Source organism: Hippocampus bargibanti, linkage group LG19 (genome assembly GCF_051943395.1).
Source record: "Hippocampus bargibanti isolate YZ-2025 linkage group LG19, ASM5194339v1, whole genome shotgun sequence".
Taxonomy (NCBI): domain Eukaryota; kingdom Metazoa; phylum Chordata; class Actinopteri; order Syngnathiformes; family Syngnathidae; genus Hippocampus; species Hippocampus bargibanti.
This window is the reverse complement of record NC_142752.1, coordinates 5,678,283-5,700,608: the sequence shown is the minus strand read 5'-3', so window position 1 is coordinate 5,700,608 and position 22,326 is coordinate 5,678,283. Positions and strand designations below refer to the sequence as shown.

Sequence of the window (22,326 nt, the reverse complement as noted above, 5' to 3'; positions counted from 1 at the left end):
TGGAGCCTTAAACTAGACTGTGATTTGCCTGTTGAACACACCCTTACACACACACACACATTCTCCTATATATATATTTGCAAGAACATTTGATACAACTAGCAGGCGGAGCATGAAGAATCAAGATTGCTCAGATGATTTGTTCCGTTCAGGTCAAGTGTTTGCCGTCCGATTCTCATGCAGCGTAACCTTAGCTCACTCGGCTGTGGAATTGACAATCTGCTGGGATGAAAAAAAATGTCACCGTGAGCGACGAAAGACAACGTCTTAAAGAAATGCGCCCAATGACATCTCAAGGACCTCGGTGGGAATATATTCTTCAGAAACGACAATTAGGCAAGTGAGACAGTTATTAGGACCTTTCCGCAAACTGTCACTTCCTGTTAGCGCTGACACGTGCCTGGAGACCCATCAACCCCCACCCACTGCCATTCTCACTGCTACCCAACAAAACCGCACTAACCCTTGGGAAGGGGAGGGGGGCTTGCAGACTGAGTGTGCCTCATTATTTTGACATGTGACAGCCACTTGCAACTTTGCAGACGGTATCAACGGTACATATGTAAAGTATGTATGTCTGGGCGAAGGGATCATGGGCAATCGAGCGCATACATGGGAAGGGAACCGCAAGAGTGACAACTGCGATTGGGAAAAGGCTTCCAGGTTAATATTTCATCTTTAACTCATTCACTGCCATTCCCGAATTGGAAATATGACATAAAGCGCCATTCCCGAATTTGTTCGGGTTTAGTTGTTTCATGCTTGGGTGCTGAAGCGCTGGCCATGGCCTCTGGCACTGTTTTTTCTTTTCCACAAATGGGCACCATTTCCCTTTTTTCCGTTTGTTCCAGCTTCAGCTGTTGTTCAAGTACTATAAAACAAATATGTATATATTGCATTGTATTTTGGACACTCACCCTCATTTCAAGCTCATATAACTCCACACCCACATAATTTAGGAATGAACTCATCTTCTGATGAAAAAAGAGAGTTTAAGATTTCTAACACTGTACTGAATATTTATATAGTAAAACCGCCGCGAGAGTGGCTGCCTTTCTAGCAGCTCCTGTATTTTGTTTTTCTACTTCTTTCTTTCCTCTTCCTTTCATAACTTTGCTGCTGTGTTACTTCCGGGTAGAGTGAACGCTAGCGCGAATGGCAGCCGCTGCTCACCCGCACAAAAAAATAACCAAAAAAACCTTCTTATCCCATGACTGTAAAGTATCCTTGAGAGTTTTGAAAGCTGCTTAGAAATAACATGTATTATTATTATTATTATTATTATTATTATTATTATTATTATTATTTTTAAAACTATATTCTGTGGGTCCTGGAATTCAAGTGACAATGACAAAAACCCTGGCATTGGAGTGGACACATTTTTGCACGTCTGCCAGTGAATGAGTTAAAAAAAAAAGCCGCTTGGAAAAAAGCCGCTCGTATCTGCTCGCTTGGAGCTGCGGGTGTTGATAAGGGTCAGCCCGAGGCCCGTTTCATTTCAACACATTCAGACAGCTATTAAATGGAAGTCATTTATTCATAACAAGGCGCATAGCATCTATGGCACCTTGACGGACATCTTTATTGCCGCCCGGTGTTGGCAAGTCGGTGTGTCTGTTTTGCCGACAATCAATATTTGGAATTAGCTTGGCATTTCTAAAGCCGGGAACGCACACTCAGCATAGATGTCCAATTAAAACAACGCCAGTCGTACCGTTTCACTTGTTGATAACATATCTGCGTTCAGAAATGGAAATGGGGCCAAAATAAAGAGTGACAGATCCCCCCAAAAATTCAAAACAAAATGACAGCTTCCTAGCATGTGGCACTATTGACGTAAATATCACAACGGGGGTGACTGTTGAGATAGCCGAATGAAATCCAATTGTTTGATGGCTCAATTTGCGCACAGAATTCTGAATATTAAATTTTGCCTCCGTTCTTTTCGACTCATTTTTTCTCAGCCTTGCAGTTTCAGATCTTTAGCATTCACACACACACACACACACACACACACACACACACACACACACACACACACACACACACACACACACACACACACACACACTCAGCAGAAAAGAAGCTTGATTCGGTGGAGGATGTCTGGTGTCCGACTATTACAGAGAACCCAGCACATTCTGGTCAGCGGGATAAGGATGTCCTTACAAGGCAAGTCTCAGTGTGAATAATGAGGAAACTTTGTGTGTGTGTGTGTGTGTGTGTGTGTGTGTGTGTGTGTGTGTGTGCGCGTGCGTGCGTGCGTGTGTGTGTATTTGGGTGTGGGAGAGAGTGAGAAAGAGGGTGACAGCGATAAGTCTGAAATGGAGCCAGAAGTAAAAAAAAAAAAAAAAAAATGTAAAGAATATGGGCACATTCATCTCGCTGCTAATATATTGTGGTTCTTCCTGCAATGGAAAAGTGAAATCAATTTACCAGTGTATTTTCCGCATTATCATGCGTGCCTAAAAGTATTCCATTTTCTCAAAAGCTGACAGTGCGCTTTATAATCCAATGGGACTTTATTTAGGGGTCAATATTTTGATTTATTGGATGTAAGTTATGTTCCGTTACATGTTTTGTTACAGGTGCAGTGGTTATGAAAGGTTTTCTATCAATAAAGCTGTATTGTGTTGTATTCTCTTTAGTTTAGCTCCATTTAGAGGCTACGTACAGCATCTGCAGCCATTATTTGGTAGTTTTTATCTGGTTTACTTTATTTAACTCATTCACTGACATTCATGAATGTATTCGGGAATTGAAAATATCACAGGTTTTGTTCTTTTCTTGTTTGGGTGCTGATAAAGCGCTGGCCATGGTCTCTGGCAATGTCTGGCAGTGAATGAGTTAAAATGCACTGTGATGGGAATTTGACATTAAACACAACTGAAATGTAAATAACTGTTCAAACCTTGTTTGTTTTCATGGGTAAAATAGCAGCGTCCCTAAATAGGAAAACTGTTTTAAAATATACATATATATACGTATACCGTATTTTCCCGTGTATAAGGCGCACCTCCCAACGAATGTTGTCTTTTCAAACTATTTCCATATATATAAGGTGCACCGGACTATAATTCAATGAATTAAAAAAGTTTTCCAAATATATAAATACAGAGAAGTCTCGTTATATCGATATTCTCGGGAGTCGGAAAAAATATCGATATAACAGGACTATCGATATATCCAATCCTTCGGCATGTAAATTTTCTCCTTGCGTTCATTGAAATAGTATCGTAATAAGCAGTACTATCGATATAACCGATATCGATATAACGAGACTTTATTGTATATATATTTTTTTCAAAATATAAGGCACACCACATTATAAGGCGCTACAGTAGAGGCGGGGATTACACACTACTTGAGGAAATGGATTTGGGTGATCTTTTGAAGAAAAGCACGGCTTTTTGGTGTGCCTTATACATTGAAAAATATGGTACTCAGAAGTGCCTTCTGATGCAGAAAATCAAGAAAAATCAAATAGAGAAGATTAAAGATCAAAGAAAATCAGAAAGTCAAATAATGAATGGAACCGACTATCCATTGCGGCTCCATGCACAAGGACCGAGAATCAGCATCACCTAAAACAAAGTAACTCGTCATCGAACAATCTGCTCTACTCAGCGCAGATGTCACGCCAAACAAGCCGATCCGAGAAGAGACAAGGATATGCTGTCCAAATATTTTCAGAAGATCACCCGGTTTTTGCATGCCGTCAAATGACGGTCGGAGTCCAAAGCAAATCATTATCATCAGGCGGTAAACGAGGGAGTTGGTGGACAACGTGCCGATGTACTTCGGGGCTCCATTTGCCTTTTTCCGTGACTCAACGTCAACGCCAGACTTTGGATAGTCTGGCAGAGAGCGTCAACAGACCAAAGTACTTGTGAGCGCTCGATTATTGACAGCAGGGCTGCTTGAGACAAGGGGGAGCGAGGTAGGGGGTGGTGGGGTGGTATTGAGACGGGGGGGGCTAAAACTCCACTACCAGGCAGATCACACTCAGACTAAAAAGATTGCAAGTAACAAAACAGCATTCGGGAACAGATGTGACCCTGATGGATGGATCCGTCTATACACTGGAGCGAATCGCTAAATTAGCCTTTCAGATGGTGTTTCAGTGAACTCTTGTTTTTCGCGTGGCAGAGTTCCAGTTGGAAAAGCCACAGTATTGACAGCGTAAAAATAATCTCACTAATTTATTTCCTGTCAATTTGTTTTCAGGTTTTTCAAGACCTGATGACGGTCAGCTACGCGGCCATTGAATCATGTTGTTCAAATTCCATGCTAATGCCCAAAATCCCGTGTGCATTAAAATCCAATTGAAACAATTCTTGGCATGACTAAAAACATCTTACTTGTGTTGCTGACTAAAAACGGCTTACACGTGTTGGAGATCTTCGCATATCTTCCGTCCTTCTAATGCACTCCCAACTGTTCCAGCGTCCCTAAAAATAGTACAAAGACGCGGTGACTCGTGGTTTGTGCTCACTTTGTACCTCCACCGCTTCGACACACAAAACCATTGTTCCCGACATTCAAGTTGTACAGATTACACCGACATGTTTCCACGGAATAGGTCAGCTATTGTGACTGCGGGTTATTATATTCAAGGCGGCTTGGGGAGAACCGTAGAAAGAAACCTGGCCTGACTAATATGACTTATCAGTGTGAAAAAGTCTCTTGTATTGTTCTCACTCGCTTGAATGGTTCGGGAGAAAATATCTCAGGGGTTCTGCTCTTAAAGCCCCCCTTCCGTCTTCCATTTCCGTACTTATGCGAGGAGAGATGAGCGACGGAAGGTGAGGAGGAGGGCAGGGAGTGTGCATGCACAATACGGCGGGAATCACACTGTGAAATGCGATACTTGAATGATTGCGAAATACGGCGCCTGGGCCAAAAATTCGGAAGCATGGTGTACGAAATAATAACCCTTAATCGGAAATGATACATTGTGTTCCCAACTATTAATTAACTCATTCACTCCCAGATGATGTGCAAAAATGTGTCCACTCCAGTGCCAGAGTTTGTGTCATTGTCACTCGAATTTCAGGACCGATAGAATATTAAGTGTTAGGACTACATAAACATTAAATACAGTATATAGTATTAATATATAGTAAACATTAAATTCTCTTCTTTCATCAGAAAAAACAGTTAATTCTTAAGTTATATGGGTCTGGAGTTATCTTATCTTGAAATGAGGGCGGCTGAACAAAATACAATGCAATCCATACATATTGGTTTAGATGAAGCAGGAACAAAGTGCTAACATAGAAAAAAAACAGAAATGCTACCCCTTGTGGAAGGGAAATACATTGCTATAGGTCTGACCAGCGCTTTATCGGCACCACCTTGCAAAACCCATGGAGACAAGTCATTGCATTAGCTGTTAGCACCCCTTGGGGTTGACACATAAGGGGTGCAAGTTGGTCCGTGGAGACTAGCTTTCTAAATTTTTGAGTTACTTCCGGGTTGAGTGAACACTGGCGCATGTGGCTGCCGCTGCTCACCCACAGAAAGAAATTATCCTGTGACTGTAAAGTGAGCTTGAGTGTTTTGAAAGGCGCTTAGAAATGACATGTAGTTGTTTTATTATTATTATTGTTGTTATTATTATTATTAAAACCCGAACAAATTCGGGAATGGCGCTCCACATCAAATTTTCAATTCCCGAATAAATTCAAGAATAGCAATGAATGAGTTAAAACTTTTTTTTCGCATACTAAACACGAAAGGTTTTCGCAATTGGGTTTGGCGTTGCAAATTCCGATGCCGATCTTCCATTCGTGATATCGCCCGATTCCGATAACCCTGGCATGAATGAGCTGCACATTTTTTTTCCGATTGTAATGCTGCTCGGAAATGATTATTTTGACCCTTTCACACACCCTGTACCCTAATAACATGATCAGCTGTTCACTATAATGACCGCTGTCCCTCAAACGGCGATTAGTATGTAACTTATTTCGGCTATTTTAAAAAGAGTCGTCACTGATATTTTTATCACTGAACTTCGTTGAACACCGAACCAGAAGAGAAACAAGAATTTGAACCGAACAGAGACAACTACAGACCTGATTTTCAACTGACAGTGAAGAACATGCACAAACCTAACGATTCAGTGACTGGCTTGAGATCTAACGTGCGGTGCTGAGGAATCGAGGCTACACTGCACAATGGTTGGTTTCTAATTGGCTGCAGGAAGCCAAGTACAAACTGCCGGTGATGGTTTTTTTTTTTTGTGTGTGTGTTGTGGATATCAATGAAAAACATCGATCGACCCACTGTATACAGATCACGTACTTTTCCACGGAAATAAAAACAAAAAACAAATAAAATGAATAAATCCCTTCTTAGGAGCGAAAGAAACTATCACCTGTATTCATTAGAGATAAAGAATCAGCCGCATAAACACTTTGCGACAAAACCCGGCTGTCCAAGCACATTTATTGTCTTCTTAATTAGTTTTTACGGCATCCTGCATTTGAAGTCCTCCAGGAAAATGGAGCCACCCAAGCATCCTTTTAAAACAACCCCAGAAATATCTGAGGCTTCATTTATTGGACTCAGCTCCTCTCCCATTAATCATCAGTATACGCATGGAAATGGGCTTAGTCCCCCCCCACCCCTTTTTTCCCCTCCGCTGCTCCACATCCACTCAAGGACGGCTTGCGGTACAAGTCTAAGTAGGACCGTGACTCGTATGTTCGTCTCTTTGCCCGCTAATAGGTGTCCTTGGAGCTTATGTCGATTCTGGGTGGTTGGGGGGGGTAACAATTAGCGTTTGAATCGTGTGGAATTTATAATAATACTACATTTCATTTCAAGCGCCTTTCAAAGCGCTCAAGAACACTTCACAGTCACAAACAAGCATAGATACAAGAAGAAATAAATATATATACATATATCTTTATATATATATATATATGAATAGAAGCAGTTCTAGATGAAAGAGAAAGATGAAAGCCTCCTTTTCACCAGTGGGTCAAAGACGTCATGGTGGAATGTACACATCTGTTACAAGCTAAGTTTTGAAAGCAAACACGAAGCTATAGCATCTATTGACAAAAAGATATTGTCTCACATCTCCTGTAAATCCACATAAATCCGCTTCAATTCTAAGCCGCGACCGTTCCACATACACATCGGCGCCATGCACCAGCCGTAGACTGTCCAACAAATAAATAAGACATAATGTAAAAGCGAAACAAAGGCAAGGTAAAAGCAAGCGAGAGGAAGAATAAAATGAGCTGGAGCCCCTTTGTGGTACTTGCGCGTCTCCACTTAATCATCCCCGCCGGCCTATAAATAGGCCGTCACTGCCGCAGGAATATTGGGAGATTAATGGATGAGAGTGAAATGATGCCGCGCCGTGGTGGAGAAGAATTCATATCAAGTCATTTCATTGACGATGGTTTCCGTTTGATCCGAAAAACGATTATTTGCTACAATCTCCATCGAAAATGCAACTTTAGGCCGAGTCTGGATGACACCTACGAGCGCAGAGACGTTGGTATAAAAAGCCCGCGAGCTCTTCTCGGAGTGGAGAAAGTTTATACCGTGAGAGCCGCCGCTGCCACGCCCGTTTGCGTTGAGTTCGATAACGCCGGGAGCATGTAGATGAGTTGGAGGAGGGGTCGGGGTTGAAGCAGAGGTCCTTGGAAGTCACCCCAAGTTTTTCTGTTGGATGGCAAAGGCTACAAAAACAAACTCAACTATTTGTATTTATTTACTTTACAATTTACTCGCAAATGTCACCCCCACCCCCACCCCATGACCAAGAACGTCTCACTCCCTCTCGTCTCATCATACATCAGCGTTAAAACTTTTGGTCATCTCGAAAAGGCTAAATTGTGTCGTTGACTGGATGCCAAAGTATAAGTGACAGCACTATATAGACTCATTTATCACCGGCAAGAAACATGCTTCCTTTTGTCGCCCGTTTGGCGTGTTGGAAGGGGCTGACTGCTGTCATTTACTCATGCTCGCATGTCGACAAGACGCTTTGGGATTTATGTGCAAAATGATTTCATGTCATAATCGTGAATTTGTGAATATTTGTCCTTTTGTTGTCGAGTCCTTAGCTAACACAAAGCCGGCGAGCCCCAATGTGCTTAGCGTCTTTCCCCCTCTCCCATAACCCAATGAGCTGTACATTATAGTAACCGCAGTCCCTAACCCTTTTTTTAAAAAAAGGGTTTGGTGTTAAATTTATAGACAAAGACGGAATTTTCACCATTTTCACCATTATAATTTATCAATCTATTGTACAACCGTAAAATTTATTTTCGGGTAGTTTCCGTTTGTAAGACAATTATTTCACTCACAATGAAACCGTATGACAAATAAAATACAGTATTTTTCGGTATATAAGGCCTTATATGTGAAGTAATATGGAGCCCCAATAGCGGCTTCCATACTTCCATTCGCTTTATACATCAGAATATACGGGAAGTCCGAATTTACTGTAAAAATAATAATAATAAGTTTATCCCCATATTAAGTTTTATAGGACAACCGACGCCTCCGGACAAGTTGTGTCCATAATTTGTAAAATCACTTCAAATGACTTCTACTGAGCGTATTTTACCAAGATTCCACCGCATATACAGCTATATTTCACATTTTAAGACTTGCGCTGAATATTCAGGAAGTCTTGTTTTTGAGTTGGTGACGATTCCTGACGTCACGCCACGTCAGCAACGCCCCTCACCGAGAAAGAGACAAACAATGCATTTTGCGGTACTTTGTTTGGTCTGAAAACTTCGTGTTGATGGCGAAATTAGAAGGAAAACACATACCGCAATGGTGAATCGTTGTGTGTTGCACCAAGACAACTATTTGTTATTCGCTGACACAAATTCCCAGCAGACAAATCACCCCATTTCCAACGCAGCTTGGGCGCCATCTTCTGCATTTTCTGGGTGCTGCATTGACAGCTCGAATTGATATGCGAGGACTCCTTTAATCGATTGCAAACATTTATGCTTTCCTCTTCAGAACTATTTGAATCATATTCATCACTGGATAGGTAAAACAAGGAAGCATATTCTCTGAATCTGAAGCCGTTGTTTTGATTCGCGAGCAAGGAAAGACGTCTTGGCGTGATGTAACGAACTGGGGGCGGGACTTTATGACAATCCACAATTCTCAGCTCAATTTGTTGCAGTTTTAGCACACTTTAAGTCATTTTTATTGGTGTTCTTCGTTTGACTAAAAATATCAGCCTGCGTGTTTTGGGTATTTTAGATGCCATAAAAGTTTTTCTGATGTCAGTTAGGAAACAAAAAAAATGTGTCGTTGTCCTTTAAGACTACATAAATATTCAATACAGCTTTAGAAACCGTAGAATCTCTTCTTTCATCAGGAAAAACGAAGTTAATACCTAATTACCGTATTTTCCGGTGTATAAGGTGCACTGAAAAGCCTTCATTTATTTTATAAGATGACCTTGCGCGTTATAGTCCGGCGCACCTTATATATGGAAAAAGTTTGAAAATACATTCATTTGGGGTGCACCTTACACTCCAGTGTGCCTTATACACTGGGAAAAAAACGGTACATAAATAAATCAGGCTCCCGGTCTGACAAATCTTACGCATAAAGACCTTGGCGATATTGCGTTTTTGTGCCCGGGCAGAAAAAAAAAAAAAAAAAAAGACAAACAGAATTCAAATGAACACACGAGTGACCTTCCCCATCCCCTCGGCGTGCTGTGATGAAGCGGTCGGTCTACATCGGGAGTCATAAACGAAGCAATAAAATAAGTGAATCAGTCCAGGAAGTATCTCTCCCACTCACTTACTGATATTACATTTTATTTGAGATGATTATTAGAGGCTGTTGTGATTATTTTGTTCTCCCATGATTCCAATTGAAGTCATGCATATTTTATATTAGCTGCTGAAAAAACAGACACACATGCACACATATACACAACAACAGTATGTGGAAACAGGCAAATTATCCTAGAAGGTCTGTACATATACTGTACATGCTCTTAAATCCATAAGTACGGCAAAGTGCAAAGAGTCCTTGTTGATTATAGCCACCGTGCAGTCTATTTTCTTCCCATGGAACAAAAAGGGTCTTTTTCTTTAAGATCCGGCTGTGTGACTACCCCATAGAGCAGAAATTTGGCTTGAGGCTAATTATGTAAAGTAGAAGTATATGAAAATGTGGTGAGGGCTTAATTATCACAAGAAATGAACTGGCGGGGAGGACAAAGAGCATTTAGGAGAGAGAGATTTGGCATAATCTGACATTTAAATGCGTCTGCCTCTGTCTGGCCTTTCTTAAGGTTGCATCAAATGTTTGAGCGGAGTATACATTTTACATGTAATATTAATGAGCGTCGTTGGGAGGAAACCGTAGGATAACTAAAGCCATTTTACCGCAGTGACGGTATTCTTTTCCCAGTGGTATTTAGGAACCTTTTGCACCTTACTGTCAACAGGTAGTTTTTATCGCATGTTGGAAATGTAAATTACGCTAACTGCAAAACAGCTAAATCCTTTTTCAATGTTGTCGCTGACTAGAAAATAGACTGTAAGTAAATGCCCAATAACTTTTCTCAAGCGCTTTATGTATGCTAAGAAGCATAATGCTAAATTTTATCGCAACAGCTAGCGGTTGAGCTGATCTTGAAGATCTTAAATCCTTATCAATTTGCCTCCATGCTTTCCAATGAATGCATAATGTATCGTTAAATTAGTCGACATTTGATGTAGATGTATTGATGCTATACAGTGAAAAAAGGCACTGCTAATTACACACTCAAAAAGCTTCAACTCATTCACTGCCATTCACAAATTCATTCTGGAATTGAAAATATACGTCGAGCGCCATACCTGAATTTGTTCGGGTTTAGTTTTTTTTTTCATGCTTTGGTGCCGATAAAGCATTGGCCATGGCCTTTGGCAATATTTTTTTCTTTTCCACAAGGGGGCAACATTTGCCTTTTTTCCATGTTAGCACTTTGTTCTAGGTGCAGTTGTTGTTAAGGCGCTATACAAATCAATATGTATGTACGCCCTCATTTCAAGCTCATATAACTCCAGACCCATATAATTTAGTCTTTTTCTTGATGAAAGAAAAGAGTCTAAAGTTTCTAACGCTTTATTGATTGTTTATGTAGTCCTAACACTCAATATTCTGTCGGTCCTGGAATTCAAGTGAGAATGACAAAAATCCTGGCCCTGGAAGGGACACATTTCTGCACATGCCCGACCGGCAGTGAATGAGTTAAAAGCTGTCCAGTGTGTGCGTGTGCGCATGTGTGCGTGTAGTGTGTCTGTCAGCACGTCTCATACGTCATCATTTGTCTCGCCTCCTGACAACAGTTCAATCAAACACAGAGCGTCATGGGATTCAACTGGAACCCTGCTCCGTTGGGACACCTGTTACCATGGCAACTGTGGCGAGCTACGCGATCGCAATGTTGTGTGTTTTTTTTTTTTGTTAACTCTTGAAGTTGGTGGATATTCACACATATACACACACAAATACATAATTGGAAAGATTGCGGGTTATTTTGCTGTTAGTTTCTCAGACTATAATTTGTCTCCCATACTTGTTTGGTTTGAGGCAGAGTGAAAAAAAAATCTTCCTTGTGGTTGGTTCTCCTACATGCGGTGATGATAAATGGAAGCAAATATATCAAAACATACCCAAGTATGTGTGTGTGTGTGCATGTGCGTGTGTGTGTGTGTGTGTGTGTGTGTGTGTGTGTGTGTGTGTGTGTGTGTGTGTGTGTGTGTGTGTGTGTGTGTGTGTGTGTGTGTGCGTGTGTGCGTGTGTGTGTGTGTGTGTGCGTGTGTGCGTGTGTGTGTGTGTGTGTGCGTTCGTGTGTGTGTGTGTGTGTGTGCGTGTTTTCCAAAATTAGACGTATGTGTTGATGTTTTTTTTCTGGCCTTATACTGTAATTATTTTCTCAAAGTTGCAGGCAGCCTTCTGTGATGGATTGCAGGCGCATAGAATTATTTCCAGAAAGTCGGCTGGGCCCACAGCAGCAATCATCCTGCATGACGTGCTAGCAAGAAAACCTACTTGCTATTTTTACTTGACATCCTCTTTTTTTTCTCGGCGGGTAATTAAAGCCAGCGTTTGGGAAGGGGCAATGACAGGAGGTCCACTGAGATAGCCAGTGGTCTAATTAGCAGTGCATATCTCACCCCCCCCCCCCCCACACACACACACACACTATTCTTTTCTGTGAAAACATTAGTCACTCCGGTGCTTTTACACCAACTGTGATTTAAGTGCGGGATTTGTCTTTATTGGGCGGCGAAAGAGTTCCGCCGCTTGCAGACTGCAAACAAGACATCACTCTGGAGAATTAAGGTGTTCTTATTTTCAAAATTATGATGAATTACCATCGAGGAGCGGAGGAGGGTGAAGAAAATACAAGCTAAGCATCAACAAATGTGCACTGGCATATGCTCAGTACTCAAACGGATGCTGGTTCATCATAATGTGGCGTTTCACTGAATTCCTAGGACGGCCATGAAATATTAGCCCGGGGGATAATTATGCGTGTGTTTTTTATACCCAACAGGCTTCCGTTGTCAGCGAAGTGCAGTGAACTGATTCATTACATCCAAGGATGCTGTTTACTCGCTTTTAGCTCGGATTGTAATTTTCCCGTTCTGCGCCTTGAACCACGCCGGGAGACTCTTTAGAAGGACTCAGTTCGACAGATTAGCTGTAAAAAAAAAAGCTCATTTTTCAGAAATAATTGTGGAGTCAAGACTGTAGTACAATTAGATAAAAAGTTAGGTTGCAGGAATGGTCGCCCGCTAATGAAGTGAAAAATTAAACACCCAAGTAACCCGTAACCAGACATGTTCAAATCACAAGTCACACCCAAAAAAAAACTGAGCTAAAGGTCACCCAAAGTTAACCTGTCCTATTCTTTATCCTCATGAAAAATTACTCGTGGTTATAGAGCCGCTGAAGGCGTCGCACAATCGGCGCAGGATTTGATCATGATGCACAACATTGTTGCTCATGAAACGTGATTAGAACGGATTAATACATTAAACATTAACAAATTTAGAGTCCATTTATTAGAGTAAAAAAATGTGACGTAGAGCGCCATTACCAAATTTGTTCAAGTTATTTCTTGTGGGGGTGCTGATAAAGCGCTGGTCAAACGTCTGGCAATGTTTTTCCCTTCCACAAGGGGGTAGCATTTGCCTTTACTCCATGTTAGCGGTTTGTTACAACTGTTGTTAAAGCGCTACATAAATCAATATGTATGGATTGTAATGTATTTTGTACAGCCGCCCCGATTTCAAGCTCAGATAACTCCACACCCATATAACTTAGAATTAACTCTTTTTTTTTTGATGAAAGAAAAAAATCAAAGGTTTCTAACGCCGTTTTGACTGTTTATGTAGTCCAAAAACTCAATATTCTGTGGGTCCTGGAATTGGAGTGAAAATGACAAAAACACTGGCACTCGAGTGGACACATTTTTGCACATCGTTTGGCAGTGAATGATTTAATAAGGCTATGCTATGCTATACTGTAAATATCCCGCGGTAGTGCTCTAAATTTAGACAACTTCGCATACTGGAGAGCATCAACGGGTATTTTTTTTTGCCCGGAAAATCAAATAAACAGCCCAGTCCTTGTTTTATGATCGGCCCCTCTCTGTGTCGTTTGAGCACATATGTGCACTGGGACACTCGCTTAGATTTTAGTAGCTTTCCCGGCCGACTTCGTGACAGGACCAATGTTTCACTCCGGGGATGCAGAATTGCTTTGTCAGAGCCGTGTGATAGATATTAATGTCATGGAGGAGCGTGATGGATGGAATTCCTGTGTGATGCCCCGTTCTATCTCCGGCTGTCTCTCACGGCTCAGCATGACTCCGACAGCACTTTAATGAGCTCTGGAAGCATCCGTATCCTCAGACAGCCTTTCCCCCTTAACGGCCGCTTTGCCGAAAAGCGCTCCGGTGGGTATTGACACGCTGGGAGGTGGAGCGAGTGAGGTGGGGGCGTTAGGTTGTGCACTTGGTTGTAGCGGATTGGAGCGTATGTGGAACTGTCGCTGCTTGGAATTGAAGTGGATTTATTTGGGACAGGAGATGTGTGACAATCTCTTTTCATCAATGGATGCTACAGCTTCGTGTTTGCATTCAACATTTCAACACACGTTTCCTACAACAACAAACTTGTAGTATATGTGCACATTTCACCCTAATGTCCCTGATTCACTGGTGAAAAGGATGCTCGGATCGTCTCTTCCTCCATCTAGAACTGCTTCATACAACAAAGAGGGTGCATAAAAGTGCTTAAGATTGAAGGACTGTCTGTGGCTTTTGGTTGTGTCACATGAGTTGTTATTTATTGTTTTGTTGTTGTTTTGACTTCAAAATGGCACCCCGACAGTGGCTGCCTTTACAGCAGGTCCTGTATTTAGTTTTTCTACTTCTCGCTTTCCTTTCCCCTTGCTTTCATCACTTTGCTGCTGTGAAATGTAAATGTCGCCACTTCGAAATACGGGCAACCTTGCCCATGATTGCCCCGTCTTCCCTGCGACTAAAGCCAAATCTAGACGTTACTAAGTAAGCCACGCCTCTTAAAGGCAAACATCCACACATAGTAATTGTACAAGAGATTGCGTTTTTATCGTTTTTCACGATAGAGTGAATATTTCGCTTCATTGAAATAAAAGAACTTTTGGCTCATTTCAAAGGAGGAAAATGGGTTCGCTGAGAAAGTAATATTTTAACACACCAACACGTGTTGAGGAAGTAACAGTTCTACACTGGGGGGGGGGGAATATCACTGAACATACCCTACGCCATTCAGGGCGATAACCCGACAATTGTACCTATGTTGACTTTAATTGCAAGGGAGGCTAAATGCCCAGATTCGCCCCGATAATATAATGATGGGATCTTTCGCACCCTCTCGAGGCCCCTGACTGAAATCTCTAACTGGACAAAGGACTGCGCGGATGGATAAATGCATACATGAAGCGATGACAGATGGCCACATGGACAGGCGAGATCATTGTTTGACAGAATACATCTCATTATGCTGATCATGATTGCACACCTAATGATGACGGGGTGGGAGTGGTGGTGGTGGTGGTATGAGAGTTAATTAAATGAGATGAGAATAGATTGATGAATATCATTATGTTAATATCAATCGAGGCCTATAACTGTCTTGTTAGGTGCATGAATATCATCTTGTGGGGTATTCAACACAAAGGGGAATTGGTTGATAGAATTAGATGGGACTGTTCGCTGTCCATAAACTTTTGCTCACAGTGTGGGGAAATAAAATCTATTGCATTCCTTTTTGTCAAGTCGGAAATTGCTCTTGATATTAGTGTTAAAAATGCTCTACTCTCTCGACTATTATTATTATTATTATTATTATTATTATTATTATTATTATTATTATTATTATTATTATTATTATTATTATTATTATTTCCCCATTGTGGGACGAATAAAGGTTTTCTGATTCTGACTTTTAATCGCCCTCTGTCATGACCAATGATGATCGATAAACTCTTCTTTCAAAATAATAAATTAAAACTATTAAATATAACGATTTACTTCACTCGGAAATGATTGTGTACATTCAATAAAATCGTTTTATTGAATGTACACAATTCAGGTGAGTGAAACGTTCACAAGGCTCCATTTTTTTGCAGTATTTTATGAACCTGCAGCGACGCTTAGTGGTAAACATGGTCAACTACATCTGAATGTGATGTTTTTTTCATATTTTCCAGATTTTTATGCCATGTGTGTATTGTGTGAGGTTAGCAAAATAATAGGAAAAGGCTTTCAGTAGTGCAAGTGCAATGAATGTCGTTGTAATTTTTTTGTGATTCTATTGATGAAAAAAAGCGTAAATTTATCTTTATCAGGATTTTTTTCTCAATATTTAACATTTCATGAATTGGTTCCATTCGTGTCTGCGTGCGCCATTTCACCTGGAACAAAAAGTGGGAGAGGGTGTGCAGAGGTGATGATGGACACAAGAGAGCGCCATTGGACAAGTGTGGCTCGCGTGGTGGGATGCTCTCATGCTAAGGGACAACAGTGGATGGCTGCCTTTCCTTCATTATTTGAAAACAGAACCATGCAAAACAAAAAAAAAAAAGGATTTGCCTTAGTTTCTAAAGTATTGTAATTTCAATCCAACAAGTGATATGACAACGGGATCAAGAATTCAAAATGGAAGATAGTGGGGGTCAGCAAAGCGCACATCTATTTCCCTTCCGGTAGGATATCAACACGTCTGCCCGCAAGTGAAATCCTCCACTTCCTGCGAGTGCCCTCACACGCCACTTTATTGTTCATCTGCGATGTGCGGCGGCGTGCATCCACTGTCGTCTCTGCTTTCGGCCTGACCCGACAGTCAAACATGTGCATATTTACGCCCGACTGCTTTCAATTCGGATAAAGAGTGGGCTTAATGACGGCATTGGAGGGACGGGCAGAGCGGTTCATTTGGACATGATCGCGTCAGGAAGGCAGGGAGACGCGCAATGTCTCACGCAGGGTGAGAATCCTGTGGTTGCGGAGTCCAGTGACACCGCCGTGTGTGATTTACAGAACTTCATGTTGATATTTCTTCCATTCATCCACAATTTTAGTATATGCTGAATGACCAGATTACAACTGGCCTACTTTCTCAATTTTAGTCAGTGAAATCTCAACAATGAGTTTCACAGATCATGACAGGAAGGGTGAATATCCAGGGTCACCTTCAAGCAACCCTATCTTAATCAATATATGTCTTACATAGAAACACCCACAATCCCCCCCCCACAAGCGGAATCATGTCAAAGTGACTTTATCCCAGACTTGCCAGGTGTGTTGGTCTTCATGATGCTGTTTGCTCGCCGCTCTTCTGATTGACCGCTGAGATGATCACAGAGCAGGTGCATTTATACTGAGACCAGATTACACACAGGTGGGCTCTATTTATCTTTTCGGTCAACGTTGGATCATTCATAAATCGTCAGGGAACTTCTGGAGTCAATTGGCTGCACTGGGAATAAAGTGGAGGGGCGGGGGTGTATAGTTTTGCACGCCCTACTTTGTAGTTTTTTTTAACTCATTCACTGCCAGACATGCAAAAATGTGTCCACTGCAGTGCCAGGGTTTTTGTCATTGTCACTCAAATTCCAGGACCCACAGAATATTGAGTTTTAGGACTACATAAACAATTTATACAGTGTTAGAAACCGTAGACTCTCTTCTGTCATCAGAAAAAAAAAAGAGTTAATTCCTAAATTATATGGGTCTGGAGTTTTATGAGCTTGAAATGAGGGCGGCTGTCTAAAATACAATGTATACATGTACATACATATTGGTTTATATAGCACTTTAACAATAGCTGAAGCTGGAACAAAGCGCAAACATGGAAAAAAAGGGAAATGCTGCCCCCTTGTGGATGGGAAAAACATTGCCAAAGGTCTGTCGAGCACTTTATCGGCACCCAGGCGTGAAAAAATAAAACCCGAACAAATTCGGGAATGGCGCTCTACGTCACATTCTCAACTTCAGAAAAAAAAATGAATGGTAATGAATGAGTTAATCGTTAAAAAAATATCTAAACGACATATCACATAAATTGTGTGTTCCATTTTGTGTTGATTCTTGATGCCCCGCAAAAACAAATCTAACATTGAAAGTTGAAATAGGTCAAAAAGCACAAGGGGTTAATACTTTTGCAAACGTCTGCAAGTATAGCGACACTATTTTTTTTCTTTGTTGTTACTAATCAGTGGTACTTGACTCAATCAAATTGTGGATGCAGCGGTGGGTGGATGCAAGTCTAACCGCCATACGGCCACAGTGTCGTTTATGAAGTGCCGCATCCACGAATGAAAATGTTTTTCTTGTCTTCCAAAGTGCTCACTGATTTTGCGCTCCCACTATCTATGCAAGCTTCATATGTCACAATTGTAAATTTCAGGGCAAAATTTTTTTGCATATGGCAATCGAATAGAATTAGTGCAGTGTAAACATGACCAAGTAGCCATTTTAGAAGCATAAAACCTTCATCAATCTTTCTCCTCTGAACCAAAGGAGGGTCTATACTCGGGAAAACGGGAAGGCTCCAGGTGCTGGAAGCAGGCATGGAAGGGGGTAGGTGGGGGAGTAAATATTTGTTTTGTAGTTCCTCCTCTGTAAGAAAACTGTCTCCCACACCAGAAGCGGGAAAAACAAACAATACCGCATCGGGCCGTCTGTCTCGCTACCGAACGGCGAATGAGTTTGTTTGTTCAGACAGACGCCATGACGGACGCAACAAACGCTCAGAAGGCAGAAGACTGATGAAGGGCAGAGAGGGAATAAGAGAAGGTGGAGGAGGAAGGTGCCTCTTTCATGAGATAGAGGATGGATGGAGGACTACACCTCCCAGATGGTGTGCTTGTCCAATTCCCAAAGCTTGCTTCTGCGAAGACACGGGTCAAACAGTATTTAAAGCTAATCCGTAGCACATGTCGTAACCCGCTTCACAAACAAAATGCGGCGCGCGGGGCGACGCTTGGGAGGGGGATGGCCCCATTCACACACACACACGGCGGAACATTTGAAGAATTACAATCGAGGGGGCAGCGCAAGGCATTGGGAGAAACATTTTTGTCCGACTTCTTGCATGAAGAGAAAGTGGACAGCAGTGCCGGATTTATTTATTTTATTTTTTATGCACCCTTTCACACAACCTGTATTCTGATAACATGATAAACTGTGAATTGTCGCTACTGTCCCTGAAATGTGTAAACTTTCTCTTATCTTGGCAAGTTTGGGGGAAAACATTAATTAATTAAGAGGCATTCAAACATTATTCTCATCAGAGCACAATCTGCTGGATGTGGGGCCACACATCCACCCATATACTGTATATATAAATATATAAAAAAAATACAGATAAAGATACAGACAGACAGACAGACAGACAGACAGACAGACAGACAGACAGACAGACAGACAGACAGACAGACAGACAGACAGATAGATAGATAGATAGATAGATAGATAGATAGATAGATAGATAGATAGATAGATAGATAGATAGATAGATAGATACAGAGAAATAGAGAGAAAAAGAGAAAGATAGACAGAGAGAAAGACAGACATATAGAGATAGAGAAAGATAGAGATAGTGATATAGAGAGATAGAGAAATATATAGAGATAGAGAGAGTGAGAGATGCAGAGTGATCGAGAGATCTATCGAGAGATTACATAGACGTATCGAGAGATAGAGATAGAGAGAAAGATAGATATATAGAGAAAGATAGAGAGAGATAAAGAGATAGAGAGAGAGATAGATACAGAGATACAGATAGAGAGAGATACAGAGATAAACAGAGATAGAGATAGAAATATATATATATATATATATATATATATATATATATATATATATATATATATATATATATATATATATAGAGAGAGAGAGAGAGAGAGAGAGAGAGAGAGAGAGAGAGAGAGAGAGAGAGAGAGAGATAGAGAGCGACAGAGATAGATGGATAGATAGAAATGCGTACTGAAAATTAAAAACAAATTGTAGTCATCTTAAACCCAATTCTGGGACAACGGTCAGTTTGTCAGGTTACAGGTTCTCACTCTTGGTGCATGAAAGGATTAAGTATTCCATTTGATTCCCCCTTTGACCGAGAAAGTGACACACAATGCATTTTGGGTACTTTGTTTGGTCTGAAAACTTCATGTTGATTGCGAAAATTAGCAGGAAACACATAAATAACGCGATGGTGAATCGTTGTGTGTTGCACCAAGACTACGATTTGATTCTAGTTGACACAAAATCCCAGCAGACAAAGCCGCCCATTTCCAATAGAGCTTGGGCACCATCTTGTGCATTTTCTGGGACGCTACATTGCAGTCCTGACGCCTCAAAATGACAAGGACTTCTTTAATCGATTGCAAACATTTATGCTTTCCTCTTCAGAACAATTTGAATCATATTCATAACTGGATGAATAACAAGAAAGCATCTTCTCCGAATCTGAAGCCATTGTCTTGATTCGCGAGCAAGGAAAGACGTCCTGGCGTGACGTCACGAACAAGGGGGCGGGACCTTCTGAAAATGAAACTTTCTCAGATCATTTTGAAGTAGTTTTTTTCATTTTGGGTATTTTAGATGCGATAAAACGTTTTAGGAAAAAAAAAAAATGGTGTCGGTTGTCCTTTAAGTCTTTTTACATCTCAATGACTTTATCCTTGTGGTATTTTATTTCTTTTTTTTTTTTGGCCATGGAGGTACAATTGAAAATGTGTTACAAAGTAGCAACCGAGCATTGATTTGCAAACGTGGCATCTACATGCGTTGGTGTGTCAATCTTATTTTGCCATGTGTGTGTGAGTGTGTGTGTGTCAAAGAGTCTTGAAGGAGCTGATCTAAGTATGCTGAAGAGGCTCGCTGAGCACTGGGGTAAGATTAAGCTTGCTCACAGTGAAATCAAACTGACCTGGGAGGCATGCCATCAGAAGGACAGATGGATAAGAACTATTGACCCGTTGACCTGCATCACATTCTCACTCGCTCATGCTAATTCTCATGCAAATTGCTACAAATACCCACTTTGACTTTTTTTTTTACACCCCTTCGTCTTCTCTACAAAAAAAGTGTGATTCTGGCGACGGCTCATATTTTCTAGTGACGGTGTGCTGGGGGGAAGACGCAAATGTGCGAGTATCGCCCCCCCCCCCCTCCCGGTGGCGTGCCCTCATGGTGGTCGGCTGCACTTCTAAAAGCTTAATCTGTCCGTCCCGCCTCCCTGGTTAAGAGAACAAAGGCTTCTTCTCCCCTTGACACAAAGGCGCCTCACACAAAACGCACGTCCAGACGGACCACCCATCCTTGAAGACCACTGAACTCACGCTACATAACACAGCGCGACAGGGGGCGCGTATCAATGACCAAGCGGCCGCCGCCGCCGCCGCATCTTCTGACATCGCCGGGCATGTTTAAAAACTCCTTTTCGCCATTATCCAGTTCACACACCCTTTGGGAAGAAGGGGGTATTTTATCCCCCCCAAGCTTGGTCATAAGGGGAACTGGAGGGCCGCCATGTTGGCATGCTTTGATCCGCAGCTTCTCTCGAGATCAGATTATCACACCGCCCGCATTCAGTGTAATGAAAAGCAACAGAAAAGCAATTTGCCAAGGCTACTTCATGTCAGACGACAGAATGGATGTCGTGTCACACTGGAAAGTTTTAATTTTTTTTGTATTCACCCGCTAATCCAAACCTCGCGCGGGATTTGCGTTGTGCTAGCGGCGCGACATTGCTAAGTCGCGCTGACGTTCTATGCGCTCGCGAAAACGAAGTGTCGGGGATGTGAGAACGTGGTGATTTAGTTCACTTGGTTTAATAGTCATTCAAGATGGACACGCTGGCCCCGCCCACTCGACGCTGTTAACTGGTTGCGGGTGGGGGGGCGGCCGATTTATTAGCCCATTAAAACGACATTATCAGTCGGCATCTGCAGGATTCATTTGAAGGAGGACTAAACCGGTGCCCTGCACAGCTCAAAGAAAAAAAAATCGAGTACAGCGATACCTCAGTTTACGAACTGAATTGGTTCCCAGAAAGTGTGTGTAAGGCGAAAAGTGTGTCTACCAAACATTAATTTCCCATAGGAAAGCATTAAAAATTAGAATAATCTGTTTCCAGGTCCCCATAAAACCTATTTTTCTACTAAATAAGCCTTAAAACTACACAAAATATACCTTATTTTATGTATAATAAATGTGCTATTGTATTGTGATTCAATAAATAAACTGTACAGTATAATAAAGTCGTTTTATTTACCTTTGTGATGGTCATTGATGTAGTTGCCTCTCGATGATATTCGAGTGAAGTCGCCGTGTGTTCTCGGCGATAATACCCTCACACACTGTCCCCGGCCAGCTGCTTTTCATTCATCCAAATCAACAGAAGTTTTTCAACCTATTCTATTGCCTGAGAGCATTGCTTAAACAACACAGAAACTTCCTTAGCCATAAGTAGCAATGGTCAACTTAGCATACTGGTACTGGCACGCTAAGTCACACAAATGCACACCTCGTTTGTGTTTCTCAAAGATTTCCTTCTGCTGCTCGACCATAATTTTCTTTTGTGTCCTCTTCGGCTGAACACTAGCCTGTGGTGGGTTCTTTTTCAGTTCCAAAAAAGCAAAAGAAAAACACAAAAAACACACTCAATAGCAAACCACGTATGCACTCAGAGAAAGGGGGTGTGGAAAAATAGTCCGACAGCCATGGTGGCGCTGTTCGGCCGTGTGGTTTGGTGTTCTTCC

The 22,326-nt window shown here is 41.6% G+C and overlaps 1 long non-coding RNA gene across 2 annotated transcripts in view; it reads right to left on the bottom strand.

Moving 5' to 3' along the window:
• Window positions 1-4,360: 4,360 nt before the first annotated feature.
• The window catches only part of LOC148883732 (uncharacterized), a 73,706-nt gene continuing 55,740 nt past the window's right edge, over window positions 4,361-22,326 (bottom strand). For both annotated transcript variants that reach the window (XR_016118369.1, XR_016118370.1), the window contains one exon: window positions 4,361-4,451. This is a non-coding gene — a long non-coding RNA (uncharacterized LOC148883732). The remainder of the gene's footprint in view (window positions 4,452-22,326) is intronic.